Below are 15,640 nucleotides of genomic sequence, written 5' to 3' on the forward strand. Positions count from 1 at the left end.
TATAAACCCAATAGTAGTATTACAGTACCTAAAGGCTTACAGAATTTTAAAGCATTTTGGACATAGTTCCAAACTGCCCTCCAGAACGGTTTGGATAGATGTTTCTTATGAGAAGACATGGATGAGAATCACAGAAGATGAACTGGCATGGAAGGGTAGTAATCTACATTTTTGAAGGAAATATCCGCATTTATGAGATCACAGAAACATAAGAACAAGAAAAGATGACCTTTTTTGCTTCAGCACAGTCAATTTTTGGAAGCTAATAGTTTTCATTTTCTACTATGATTAGTAAGATTGAAACATTTTTTAATTTGTCAGTTCCCCACCTATCTTCATTCAGATTAGCTTTCAGATTATGTAGGAAACTCACAAACTTTGAGTGATTTACAACCTTATCATCAAATAGGAAAAATTTACCACACTGAGCTCTCTAAAATTTTATTAACAGTGCCTTGTTTCCACAGTTACACAAGATATTAATGAGGACAATTTGACATCTTTACCACTCACCTGATTTAAATTCTTATTCTGAGCAGATGGCTCTTTGTGCTTCCATTTGAGAATAATATAAACTCAGCTTTGCATCTGCTTTTGCTTTTACTACATAAATATGGTCTCATGTGGGAAAGTTCTTTTGGCTCAGCTTACATCAAGTCAGACAATGGCTTTAGAACTAAAATGATGCCCTTTTTTAAAGCTGTATGCAGTCTGTCTTTGTGAGCCAATCAGTACAAAAAACAACAACAACAAAAAAAAAACCACTATTAAATTCTTTTTATACACCCAATACCAATACCAATACTAGAGATACCAAGAAAAGCAAAAACATAATCACTACCATCTAGAAGCTCTGTCTAATAGAGGAGATAATATGTAAATAATGTGCATACAAGATTAGAACAGATTAGCACAGTGTTCTTCATTCTGTCTTCTGTTACTACCTTGGTAAATTCTGAAAAGGGATCTCAATACAAATATCTTCTGGCCCAAGGGGAATAGATGTTTATCCTTTCAAATTGCCCTTACATTGTAATGAGCTGAATGAGCAGTGAATAGAGTAAGCAAAGAGTCAGAGAGAAAAAAAAAACATTTCAATATTAACCAATGAAGCAGAAATGTAATTGTTTTTTTTCTAAAGTTTATAAGTGGGACAGCTGAGTGGATTGAGAGTCAGGCCTAGAGACAGGAGGGTCCTAGGTTCAAATCTGGTCTCAGACACTTCCTAGCTGTGTGACCCTGGGCAAGTCATTTAACCCCTATTACCTAGCCCTGACCACTCTTCTGGCTTGGAACCAATACATGGTATTGATTCTAAGATGGAAGGTAAGGGTTGGGTCTTTTTAAGTTTATAAGGATTGCATCTATGTAAATCTGAATTTTGAAATACTGAATCATATGATCATTTCAAGCAGTCAAGATTGTCTCATTAAATTGTCTTGGGAGTCAAAGATGTAAGCCCATTTATTAAATGAGTAATTCATCCTAAATCTATATTCAAACACTAGAAATAAGAAAGAAAATTCTCAGATGATCTCTGTATAAATAGGAAGACTAAAAATCTTTGCTCCAAGAAGATTGCTGAAGCATAGAGATCTAAAATATTTCTCAAATGGAGACCTCCTCCAAAGCTACAGTTTACAATCCATCAGATGACTAGATTCAGAATAGTTATCAATGATTCAATGTCCATATATCAGGATGTCTCTTGTGGAGACCCTCAGGAACTCATACTTGCCCCTATGTTGAGATAGGAGAGATAGCTATCACACTGGAGAACAGAATCATATCCCAAACCATCTCAATAGATCAGATTATTGGACTTAATCTATTAAGATGATATTTAACATAGATAAATGTAAAATCTTAAACCTAGCTATTAAAAAAAAAAAAACTTCACCTGTGTAAGGTGAAGAGGCATAGACAGTTTTTTGTTTTTGTTTTGTTTTCTGAAAAAAAGATCTTGGAATTTTAATGAACTGAAAACTCAATGGGAACCAACAGTGTGATGTGGCAAACAAAAAATATATAACCTTGGGTTGCATTAAGAGAAGTATAGCTTACAGGGAAACCAAGTGACACAGTGGTTAGAGCCTTGGGCATGGAGTCAAGAAGATATGAGTTCAATTCCAGCCTTAAACATTTACTGTGTGACTTTTGGACAAGTCACTGGACCCTCTTTGTCTCAGTTTTCTCATCTGTAAAATGTTCTGAAGGAAAAAAAAAGAAGTGTCGGGAAAATGGAAGGAAATGACAAACCACTCTAGTGTCTTTGACAAGAAAACCCCAGGTGGAGTCAAAAAGAGTCAGACACAGTTGAAATGACTGAACAACAACAAGCTTCCAGCAATAGAGATTTAATAGATCCATTCTACTCTGTCCTCTTCAGATCTGCCCTAGAGTACTATGTTCTGTTCTAAGTGATATAGTTTAAGGACATTGAAAAGCTAGAGAGTGTCCAATGAAGAACAATCTGAGTCTTGAGAGTATAGAGAATGAGTCTTGAGAGTATAGCCTATGAGGATAAATTGAAAGAACTTAACATGTTTCGATTAGAAAACAGAAGACTCAAGAAGGATGTGATAGATGTCTTCGAAATCTTTCACATCTTGTTTAGTGAGGCACAAGAAGGTAAAATCAGAAGTAATGGGTAGAAATTGTAAAGAGGTTTTCAAGCAGAGATTAGATAACCCCAATAACCAAACCCCTTAAACTAGGGTCTGATAGCCCCAAAGTTGTACTAGCGATTATAAAGAAAGAGATATAACTAAGTATGTCACCAGGGAGACTCAGCCATATAATAATCTAATAGAATTAATTTAATAGAACCAGATGAAATCCAGTAGGGATAAATATAAAGTCTTAAATACGAAAGAAAGAAAGAAAGAAAGAAAGAAAGAAAGAAAGAAAGAAAGAAAGAAAGAAAGAAAGAAAGAAAGAAAGAAAGAAAGAAAGAAAGAAAGAAAGAAAGAAAGAAAGAAAGAAAGAAAGAAAGAAAGAAAGAAAGAAAGAAAGAAAGAAAGAAAGAAAGAAAGAAAGAAAGAAAGAAAGAAAGAAAGAAAGAAAAGCAAAAGCATCTGTAAAAGGTGGGAGAAGAAAAGATTCCACTATCATACTGAGAGAGACTAATCCTAGGACATGATGTGTTTGTGTCAAGCCTTCATGGAGGCTTCTGGGTCCATGTTTTGGGGCAACTCATTCAACTCTAGGATAAAAGCTATTTTGGAATCAGGCTGTTCTAGATATTTTATAGGGAATAGAGAATTCCTGTTCAAGTGGCTCTAATTGTTTTTCTACCCCTCAGAACACAGGCAAGGAGACCCCTCTAACTGAAAATATCTAACCCAGAGTTGGTGGTTTCAGACATGAGGGAATCAAGAGAAGGGATATGATAGATGTGAGGACACCCAAGAAAAAGAGAGGAGGAATAGCTGAGACATAAGCAGTTTGTGGTATTGAGGAAGACTAGATCTGAAAAAAACCTGAGGCTTTTTCTGGATCTCAAAGTCTACTCTTCAACTGACTGTCTACTTGAGAAAAAGAATAAGAACAAACATATATAACTTGGTACATCTGAATATGCAAGTCCTCCTCATCAATAAGATGAGGTCAAGAAAGGCACACAGAACTGAGCACATAGACCCTTCAAAGTTAAACTTAAAACAATACAATAATATGTCAAGAAGCAAATCTGACAATGAAGGAGAATTCTCATCCCTCACACATTGTTTTATGGATGATATTCTATAATCAACTTCCCCTAATTGGTTGCAGAATCTTGGGAGATTGATAGATGTTTATCTGTTTTTTCATTGGAGAATTAAAATTCTCCTCAGAAGAAGAATCATATTTTCCTTCCTTCCTAAGTATCTTTCCACATCACCTTGGCAACAAGTGGAAAGACATAAGGAAGGTACCTCTGATTTCATTCATATGCCTCCCAGAGGAAGACATCCCATTACTATCCACAATGAGCCTTGATCAGCTACATTCTTCATTGTTAGAATTTTTACCACCCCCTGAACTGAAACCCATTTGTTACATTTGAACAAGACAGTCAGAAGAGTCACATAAATGAGCAGGCATAATATATTGGTCCTGTGATCCTGTTTGGAGACCAGGTCCAATCTGAATCCAAAATAGTCAATCTAATACAATACAATACATTTCCATATAATCTAATCTAATTCCATATAATATAATGCCAAACAGGTTAGGGAACTCTTTCCAAAGGTTGAGATGGAAGTGGGAGTGGTAGAGTACAAGTGAAAAAAAAATCAGTATCATTAGGACAGTTTTATCACCACCTTCCTGAGGTTATTCCTGCAAAACTAACCATTGAACATCAATATTCTACCAAAGACTAGCTAAACATTCAGGTCGCTTGTCATAGTCATCACACATAAGCACTCAGTAAAGTAGCTTGCTGATAGTTTCTTTGGGTGTGTGTGCATACAGATATGCTGGTCATGATGTGGTTGTGGGTGAAGGATTTGCTGAGACAGATTTGACTCCTTCTCCTTGGCTCCATAAGAACAGACTAGTTATAAACAATGGATTGCCAATGGCCAAATTGAAACTTCATGTAAGGAAGTTCTTCCTGAGGATTAGAATTATCCTAAAGTGGGATGTGTCTCTAGAGGTGGTGAGTCAGCTCTCACTCAAAGTTTTCAAGAAAAGACTGATGGCCACTTGCCAAGTATGTTGTAGAAAAAAATCTTCTTCAGTACAGGGACAATGAGATAATTCTAAGGTCCCTCCCAAACAAGCAGCTCTGCTGCTTTAGTGACAATTGAACACTTCTCTATGCCATACTTTCTTGGTTACTCTCCAGCCTTGCTAACTGCTCCTTCTTTGCCTCCTTCACTGAGCACTTGACCTCCTCTCATCTCTCTCAAGAGTCCATCCACTCCCATGGATTCCACTATAACCTCGCTACTGATGTCTCCCATTTCTATAGCTTTTGCCTTGAATTCTCCTCTGCATTCCTGGTCTTCAATTCCAGCTGCCTTCATATCATCTCCACCTAGATGATCCATTGCCACTTCAACCTTAATAGAACAAACTGGAATTATTAGCTTTCCCAAATATATCATTTATTCCTCCTTTTGATTTCAGTCTTTCTGTCTGAAGCAACACTGATCACTAAAGTCTTCTATATTTACAAACTTTGACTCTTCTCTTTCATTCATTTCTCAGTTATGATCAGTTGTCAAATATTGCCATTTATAGCTCTTGTGGTTGTCCCTTCTTCACTATTCCCACTGTCACTGCCTCAGTATAAGCCCTCATTACCACCCACCTAAAGTGGTGGACTAATCTCCTAATAGAACTTCTTCCTGCTCCATCTCTCATTCCCACAATCTTTTCTTCATCCCAGGACCATGATAATATGGTTTTTTTTTGCATAAATCTTATTGTTTCACCATAGTCAATACAGCTAAACTGTACTTTTATCATTCATTTCAAAACATTTGGTTTATGGCTACTATGACCCTACCCACAAAGATGTATGCAATTTAGAATGTTCATAACTATAATTATCATCCTTCATAAATATAAATGTGTTGTCATTGCTTGCTAGAAAATATACACATGTATAAATACATTAGCAATTATCTGGATGCCCATTTCAGAGATGCAAGATATACTAGTATGTGAAACACTGAACAAAAGCCCTGGAGTGAATATTAGAGTTTATTGTTCCCGGAGTAACTTTTGGGTCAGAAACTGGATAAGGAGAATTTAAAAATAAATTTTAAAATTCATTCTTTAAAAATATTTAATGGCACCTTTGTTCTTTGCTTATGTATGAGACTCATTATGAATGAATGTCCGCCCTTATAAGTGATGAAAATCTGAGCAAATTTGGTTGGAATCCAGCCAAGGCCATAAGAGCAAGTCCCTGTCTATGAGAACAGGAACAAAGCTAGCTTTGGGAAGAGTCAGATTTTTACTCTTCCTCTTTGTCTCTCTCAGTCAATTACAAAGCTCAAAGATCTCAAAACATAGATTTGAGAATGGAGGGAACATATAACACACATTGTTTCCTAATCAATCACTGCTCTAGAACCCCTCAGAAACAAGGAAAATTAATTAGGACAATTCAAAGGTAAAATTTTTCCTGGATAAAATGAAAAATGGAGACCCATTTTTATCTGCTGCCTGTCCCCACTCTCATCCTTATAAAAGGGTTCATCTTACACACATCGCCTATATAACTGAAGGAGGTTCACCTGATGATACAGACTCCAAAATTTGTAGCATCCTCTCTCTCTTTAGGTCTCCTGAAGCCTTCATCAAAAATAAAAATTCTCCAATAAATCTACATAAGCTTTTTGTACGAACTTTCTTTTTTCTCTTTTCTGGTGTACACAATTATTTACCATAAATTCACTCATTGAAGAGGGATTTGCCACCAAACATTGAATCCAAGTAAACAAAAGAATTTCATAATTTCTCTCTCCCATAAAAATAAATCTTACAGACTCAGAAAAAAATAGCACAATTTCAGGCACTCATACACCCAAGTATTTTCAAATCTTTCCTAATGCTAGATCAAATTATTTTACCTGGAATTAAAGGCCTTTCACTTTTGCATGAATTTTAAAATGTACATAATTATTAGTACAGTCTAGCATGTATATAATTTGCAAGTAGATATACTCACATTTGGAATGCATTCTCAAAAAATGTTATTGGTAGGGGCACATAATGAAAATCTTTTGGAGACTATACTTTGAAACACAACTCACACGATAGCTCTTGCATTAAGACTTTCCTGTTCCTGGCTAATAGTAATGACGCCCTTCCTCAAATATTTTTTCCCCAGGAGGTTATTGTACTTATCAGGCAGCTATCTGGCACAATGGAAAGAATGCTGGGCCTGGAATCTGGACAACTCATCTTCTGAGTTCAAATCCAGCCTCAGACACTTATGAGCTGTGAGAACTTAGGCAACTGATTTAACCCTGTTCATCTCAGTTTCTTCATTTATAAAATGAGCTGGAGATGGAAATGGCAAACCACTCTGGTATTTTTGCCAAGAAAACCCCAAAATGCTGTCCTGAAGAGTTGGACAGAGCTGGGAAATGTCTGAACGACAAGAATGAATTTATCACATAGTCCATCAACTTTTGTATCTTATTGTCCTGCCAAGCTTCATGAGGACAGGGATCATGACTTCAATTTAGACATTCTTTCTCCCCAAAACCTAAAGTCTGCACAAAATAGGCATTATATCTGACATCGTCCAGTCACTGGGAGGCAGAACTATGTCCTGTGAGTGTTTGCCATGTACAGTAACCCTATTCAGGGGAAGATGATAAAAAGAAAAAATAAGAATGCTCTTTTCTTCATGTCATGTCCAATCTGATAGCATATTGCCCTCTGAAATAACTTTTTCAATATTTATCTTCTCATTAGAGGCAACTAGATTTCTCTATTCATTGCTGGCTTTGGAGTTAGCAAGATTTATGTTTAAATCCAGCTCAGACATTTCTTAACTAGCGGTGTGACCCTGGGCAAGTCACTTAGACTCTGTCTGCCTATTTTTTTTACCATAAAGTGGGGATAATAACAACACCTACCTCCCAGGGCTGTTGAGAAGATGAATTGAGATAACATTTGAAAAGTGCTTCACAAACCTGAAAGTGCTATACAAATTAATATTATTATTATTATACAAAAAATTATCACAACCATCATTATTCTGTTACATATAAATTGCATACAAATAAATCAAGTCTATGTACAGCTAATAAGAAATTTCAATTGCATGAAATTGAGATATAGAGACTCAGAACTGTTAATGACTTTATTGATGACAGATTATTAGAAAATCTACCCCCTCAAGTTTTACAAATGATGAAACTGAAACCTAAAGGGGAGAATAGACTCCCCCAAAGTTCCACAGCTACCAATAAGCAGAGTCTGGATTACAATTCAGGACTCCTGACTCTGGTGCTGTTATTCTTTATACTACATCTGCTGCTCTCTCGTATGCATTTTATTCAGTGGGAGTACAGTCCATTTCCCAAATTTAAGGGGCTATTATGCATAGGATCTTAAATCTAAAGGTTTGTTATTACAGCTGCTACTAGTTACTGTTACTATGAACTGTTACATATTGAAGAAAAACATCATCATTGCTTATCCTTTAGAGGGAAAGAGTAATTTTTGAAGAGTTGGTGTTCAAGTTCCAGTAATGATGACGTCTTTTTTTTTCCAAAATTGCCAGATGTGTAGTCGAGACCAATTGGCAAACCTTAGTGTGGCTACCAGATGGGAGTTATTGTCCTGCCAAACACACCTGTTTAGTCTGGCAAACTCATATATTCAATTATCTTGGAGGCTGTTGATTTTGATCCAAAATTCTCACTACTCTCTTCCTCTGTCACAAACAATATTGATAAAAATGAGTCAGCCATATGCTAGAATATGGAAATCTTTTGGTTATAAAGTTTACAGTAATTTTCAGTGACAGCAGATAGATGGTACAGTGGATAGAGCACCAGGCCTGGAGTCATGAAAACCTGAGCCTCTGATGCTAGTTGTGTGACCCTGGACGATTCATTTAACCCTCTTTGCCTCTGTTTCTTCATCTGTAAAATAAGCTGGAAAAGGAAATGACAAACCACTCCAGTATCTTTGCCAAGAAAACCACAAATAGTTTTTGCTTTACAAATAGTAAAACATTATTGAAATGACTAAAAAACAATATAATTCTCATGACCCTTAGTTTTTAAAAGTCAAGTTTTTAATCACAAAAACAATGAACTCAGTTTATCATAGTCAAATTGCTTTCATGCTTTGCTTCTTTAATACAGAATAGGGAAATGTGGTTACTTTCAGAATTCAAAAAATGGAAGGGATCAAAGGTTTATAGGTATTCCTGAAACCACATTCTGGTATTTGATGAATGACTTCTTTGAGAAGAGAGTTGGAAGACTTCTCTGCTCCCTTCCAACTTTAGGTTCTATGATTCTATGATTCCCCTGACAGATTTCAGGGGCTCTTCTGGTTTTATGAAGCTAAAAGTTACCTTTCTGATTTTCTAAAGTTCTAATAAGGAATTTTGAAGTTCACCAGCCTAATACTATTCCTTAAAATTAAATCTTAACTTATTCCTTAAAATTAAAACAAAAAAAAATACAAGTTCGCTCATTCTTTCCTGCTAAAAAGCAAGCCTCGATGACGTTTTTCAACAACTCTCTCTCTAGCTCATGAAAAAAACTAATGACAGCTCACACAACAACCTGTCAGGTTCACACGTCGAAATCCTGCCTACGCTAGCACTTACACTCCAAGTTTAGATGTAGTTGAGATGTGATGGTGCAGCTCACACATAAATCATAGTAGTTTCGGGCTGTTTTTGGCCAACAGTACAATCCAAAGATCTGACAGCCTATAAATACTCCAAGTTTCTTATATATGAGTAACAAAAAGAAATCTACCCTTATTCATTTCTGGTTAGATATGCCTAATCCTCCTATATACTTAAAAGTATTTAAATGTATTTTTACAAAATGATTGGTCTGGTTGTATCATTTCATTGTTTTAGAGAATCCCTAATGGGGAAATCCTCTCCACTCTAGAAGACTGCCAATTTATCCTTAATTTATAACCTTTAAGGATTGCCCAGAACACTGAGAGACTGTGTTATACCTATCGAGAAGGAAAAAGAAAGGCTAGCCTTTGTTCAGTATTTACCTTGTACATGGCACTAGGCTAAATTCTTTACAAATATTATCTCATTTGATCCTTACAACAACCTGAGGAGGGAGGTCTTATTATGATTTCAAATTTTACAGTTGTAGAAGCTGACTTACCCACAATCCCACAGATAGGAAATGACTGGGAAACTCAGGTTTTCCTAACTTCAACCCTCCTTCCCCCAATACATGCCAAAGATGGTGACTCTCTTCCATGCCATGTTTCCTTTCTCATTTTCAGAGAAATGTACTAATTTAGACTTAACAATTTTAAGATTTAGCAACTTTGATGACTACTGATGAGGTCTTTTCCTTAGTAAGAACATAAAATTTCCAACAAAGGTGATTACCTTTATTTTTTTTTAACAAATAGCTGGGTTGCCTAGTGGATAGAGTGCTTTTCCTGCAGTCAGGACGTCTCTTCTTCCTGAGTTCAAATCTGCCTTGAGACACTTACTAGCTGTGTGATCTCAGGCAAGTCACAGACCTTGTTTTTCTCAGTTTCCTGATCTGTAAAATGACCTGGAATAGGAAATGGCAACCCATTCCAGTATCTCTTCCAAGAAAACCCAAAATGGAGTCATCAAGAATCAGACATAAGTGAAATATATGACAACAAAATAACCTTAATATTTTAAGTGCAATTCTTAAGAAATTCCATCTCTTATTATTTAGACCTTTCCATTTAGCCTTTCTAATCTCAGCAATAATTTAATTTCTGCTTTTTGTTTATAGGAGTCTTGGTCCTAGTTAATCAGGAAATTCTAAGTTTAATTTGATAACATCAGTTCAGTCATTATCCCTAAAACACAATTTGAGTTTTCTGTTTCATTCATATTCTCCTCGAATAATCTTCGCCTATTCCAAAACTCTCCAAGATACATTTCAAAAACTAAATTCTCTCCCATAAGCCCTTCCTTGATGTCCATCACCCAAAACCCTGGTCTAAGGTGATGATTCTTCTATGTTCCTGCCTAATTATGTTCATTATTCATTAGGTAGGGGAGGCAATGTACCACAATAGATACAGAGTCAGGAAGATCTGGATTCAAGTCCTGCCTCATATATACTGGCTATGTGACCCTAAGCAAACAAATTAAATTCTTAGTGGTTCCAAGTAATTCTCTAAGATTATATCTTTCAAAGAAGGTATCAACCTGTATTTTTACAGTGAGTTTTCACAAGTAGGTTTTCATATGATTAAAATCCTAGGTTTAGTCCTTATTCCCTATTTCATAGGAAATTCATTTTTATAGAACTTTGTGGCTCCTCTAGACTGAATTGTTATTTAAATAATTTGTTATTTACCTTTTATCTATTCATATCTTATCTCCATAACTAGAGAATAAGGTCCTTGAGGACACATTTAAGAATTACCTGAATGAATTTTTCCTACCTACTCAGCTATGAAACCTTTTAATATATCTTAGGAATATATCCTTTCTAAATGATCACAGAAACTGGTTCCTAGCCTTGAAGAAAGTCAACCAAACTTTGCAGAACTAGGAACAATGATGGACTGGGAAATGGTACAATTTGGTAAAAAGAGAAGTAGTTCTGGAGTCGAAGGATCTGAGGTCAAATCCTACTTCTGATGCTTACTACTAATGTGACTTTAAGTAAGTCACAAAACTTCCCTAAAGCTCAGTTCATTCATCTGAAAATGAGGGGGCTGGGCAAGATAGCCTTGAGGGCCTTATTTATCCTGTAGATAGCTGTGTGTGTGTGTGTGTGTGCATGCATGCATGTGTGTGTATGTTTGCATGTTTTCTCCTCTATAAGACTGTAAGCTCCTTCAGGGCAAAGGTTTTTTTGCTTCCTTTTTAATTCCTAGTGCTTAGCACACACAGTGCCCTGCACATAGTAGGTTCTTAGTGAGTATTTAGTTATTAATTGATACATTTCTAAATCCAGTTTCAACAGCCTATGATTTTAGGTGTTCATCCTCTTCCCTTTTTTGAAAATCACAAAGCTTCCCTTTATAATCCTGTCACACCACCCCCTTTGCCAGGGTCCTTAAAAGATCACTGACAATAGCTCACCAATAATGTCAATCAGTTCTTCTAGTATCTTAGGATATAGTCTAGATGTACCTACATATCTTTCTACTTATCTGAGACATCAACTCCCTAATAGCCAAAGGTCATTCTCCTTAGCAGACAAAATGGAAACAAAATAAAAGCCATACAGCTCTTCATTCTTTTAAGTAAGTAAAATAAACTTGGGAAAGAAAAATTAAATCCCTCTATAGACCTTTACTTAGGTAGAAAGCACAAACCTTCTGATATTTATGATAAATTGCAGGAACTGCAAAAATAAAGCATAAGAAATATAAGAATCTTGTTCTTCCAGATACCAGATACCATAAGATGGTTCTGGAAAACAATAGGTCCATTGAAAACTGTTGTTAAAGTCCTTTTTGGCACTCTACCATGGGATGGCAATGTTTTTCAAACAAATTGAGTACATTAGGAAGAATGGCTAATAAGGAGAAGCTGGAACTGATGAAAGCATGAGACACGTGGATCTGAGCAAATTAAACATATGCAAAGATTACAGAGTACCTTGGGTACAGCACCAGCTGTTACTCATTTTGAAAACTAAAGGATCTATCCAAACAATAAAAAAAATTTATGAACCCATTTTTCATTTAAACTTTTATGGTGATGACTTTCTTATTATATAAACTGAAGACAATTCACTCTGTCTTCTTCATCCAGGATATTCCTTTCATGCCTACTGGGATAATAATAAATAGGATGAAACATATCTTTATGATCTATAACATGAACATAGTTCACAGCAGTCTTTACCCAAGAGTAATCTAAACATATACCTTATGAAAACATATCTGAACACAATGAGAACAGGAGTGAAAAAAAGGAGATTAACAGGGTGAGGCTATGAGGACTAATATCTATTCAGAAGAGATATGCATCAAATGTGAGCATCAAAATAGCTTACTTAGCCTTAGTTACCTTCTGATTACTCATCTGCAATTTACTGAAACTGATGAGTGGCTGGTTGGCTGTTGTGCTGGCTTCTGAGTTGCCTCTTATCACTGCTATTTGCTGTGTACTCAAGGAATTCAAATTAATTTTAATATGTGCCTGAACAAAATATAATTAGGAAAGAAAATTTGCTATCATAAATAGTCATCTGATACATTTAAGAAACAAATAGAAATACTTTCCAGAATATCCATGCCGTTTGATTATCTGTGCCCCAGACATTAAAATGCATAATTAAGGTCTCAATATATTTTAATAATTTTACTATGTCTGCCCCTTTTTTCTCGAAGGGTACATAATTAAAGCAGTGAGACACTTGGTAGTGCTGGCTTGAGTTTAAGAAAACTAAATAGGTTACAAAAAGCTTAATGGAGCTAAATCTACTTCTGTATTTAAAAAGGAAGTGGTTATAACACTTCAAGTTGGGGGAACTCCAAATTCTGGGAATTTTTCCCTTCCTCATAAAATGTATTTGTGATATTAGGTAGGGAAAAAATAAGAGAGAATCTAGGTACCCTTGATGAATTCATTTCACTAGGCCCAGATGAATCACATCCCAAAGTCACAAAAGAAATGAGCAAGGTAATTGCTGAATTCGTGTCAATGAACTTAAAGCATCTTGAAAATAAAAGTGAATAGTCCTAGCAACGTGGAATTACATACTTTTTTTTAAAGAGAAAAAGAATGAATTCTATTTTGGGGGAAATTTAAGAATAGGTTATGGGGGGGTGGGAAACTATACATTGCCATAAAAGGAATAGATGAATTCTGAATGTAGAATGAAATATACCATTCTTCACTTTATTTTCTTCATGAATTTTTTTCTAGTATAAAACCAATATGGGGTTTGTTTTACAATATGACAAACAAGGATATGATGATATGTCTACAACATAAGTAATACTACATATCTTCTTGGGGAGGGGGAGGAGGGAGAAGAGGAGGGAATGAGAGGCTAGAGAATAAGACAAATTTTGGACATAATGTGAGAATTTATTTCTCTTGGATATATATATTATAATTTATTACATATTTATAATAAATAATATGCATTATATTATTGTTGTGTTACATATTATGCTACATTATGTATTAAAAATAAAATGTACATCTAAAAAAATAGATTGTCAAAGGTAGTTAGTAAACATCTAGAAAAGGGAATAGTGCCTATAGAGTCAGAACACTTCAACAACAGGGCACACCATTTGACAATTGACTAACATCATTTTTTTTTAACCTTAATCGATTATTAGATCAGTAAATCAAGAGAATTCCATAGATATAGTTCATCTAGCTTTTAACAAAGCATTTAACAAGTCTCTCATCCCATGTTTAGGGATGAGATGGAAACATATGAGCTCGACAGTTTAAGTGAGGTAGATTCAGAAGTGGTTTTATTACTAGACACAGAGTCATCATTAATAACTTGATTTCAGCATGGAGGGTTTCTTGAATAGTGTCCCAAGGATCTACCATTTGCTTATGCTATTTGTCATTGATGAATTGAAAAAAAGACATAGGTAGCATGAATGCATGCTTATTAAATTATCATATGATACAAAACTTGTCTAGGCACCTAGGTTTTCTGATTTAGAGCAAGAAGCAATTTTAGAGATCATCTAGTTCAAACTCTTCATTTTGCAGTTGAGAAAAATTAGGGGTCCCAAGAAGTGAGTTACTTGCCTATTGTCACAAAGGTATAAGAGGCAAAGTTAGGATTTGAATTCAAGTCCACTCACTCCAAATCCAGGACTCTTTGCTCCAGGTCACATTCTGCTCCTTATTGAATGACAGACATGAATTTGAAACAACAATGATAAATATGACTCTAAGCCAGGTAAAATTAAAATTTTACAATTAAATTAAAACAATCATCTTCACAAATACAAGAAGAGCGAAAGATGACTAACATCTGAAAATTATCCAAATTTTTTAGTAGACTAAATGTTCACTATGAGTCAACTTCATGACAAGGTGGCAAAAAAAAAAAATAGTTAAGCTGTATCTTGTGTGATAATGCCCAAGCTTAGTGGGGTGATATTCTTGGAATATGCTATACTTTCAGATCACTCTTAGAATGTTATATTGAGTTCTATATATTCCATAATTTAGGAAAGACATTGATAAACAACATCTTGAAGAAGGTAATCTGGATGGAGGGAGACATCGAAACCTTGTCATATCAAATCAGTTTGAAGGAACTATGGATACTGAGTGTACAAGAGCAATTGCTTAGGGGCAACATAATATCGATAGATAGACAGACAGACAGACAGATCGATAGATAGATAGATGATAGATAGATAGATAGATAGATAGGAAAGAGAAGAGAGACAGGAGAGAGAGTGAATGAGAGAAAGAAAAGGAGAGAGAGAGAGAAAGAGAGAGAGAGAGAGAGAGAGAGAGAGAGAGAGAGAGAGAGAGAGAGAGAGAGAGAGAGAGAGAGAGAAATCAAGTAAGCATTTATTAAGTGTTTTCTATGTGCCAGGCACTGTGTTAACTAACAATGGGGATACAAATATAGGCAACCAGTTTCTAGCTTAAAGAAACCTCCATTCTCAAAGGGGAAAGTAACAAATGAAGAGAACATGAAAGACTGGTTGGGGCAGGGGTATTAGTATGGTGTGCAGAGAGCAAGGAAGTGATGCGGTGACCTGGTTTCAGACAAGATGATTCAAAATTCTCATTCATCAGAGACATAATCAAAAAAATGATCAAATCTGAATGAAGCCTTAGAATCCAACAAAGCCCCATATTTTACAACGGGAGAAACTTGGTCCCTATGTGGTGAAATGATTTGCCTAAAGTCCCACAGTTCACAATCAGCAGAGTGGAATTTGAATTTAGAACTTTGATTCCAAATCCAATGATATGTCCGCAAAACCGCATTGCCCCCTCTTTTAACATTATTGAAGC

Source organism: Monodelphis domestica, chromosome 2 (genome assembly GCF_027887165.1).
Source record: "Monodelphis domestica isolate mMonDom1 chromosome 2, mMonDom1.pri, whole genome shotgun sequence".
Taxonomy (NCBI): Eukaryota; Metazoa; Chordata; class Mammalia; order Didelphimorphia; family Didelphidae; genus Monodelphis; species Monodelphis domestica.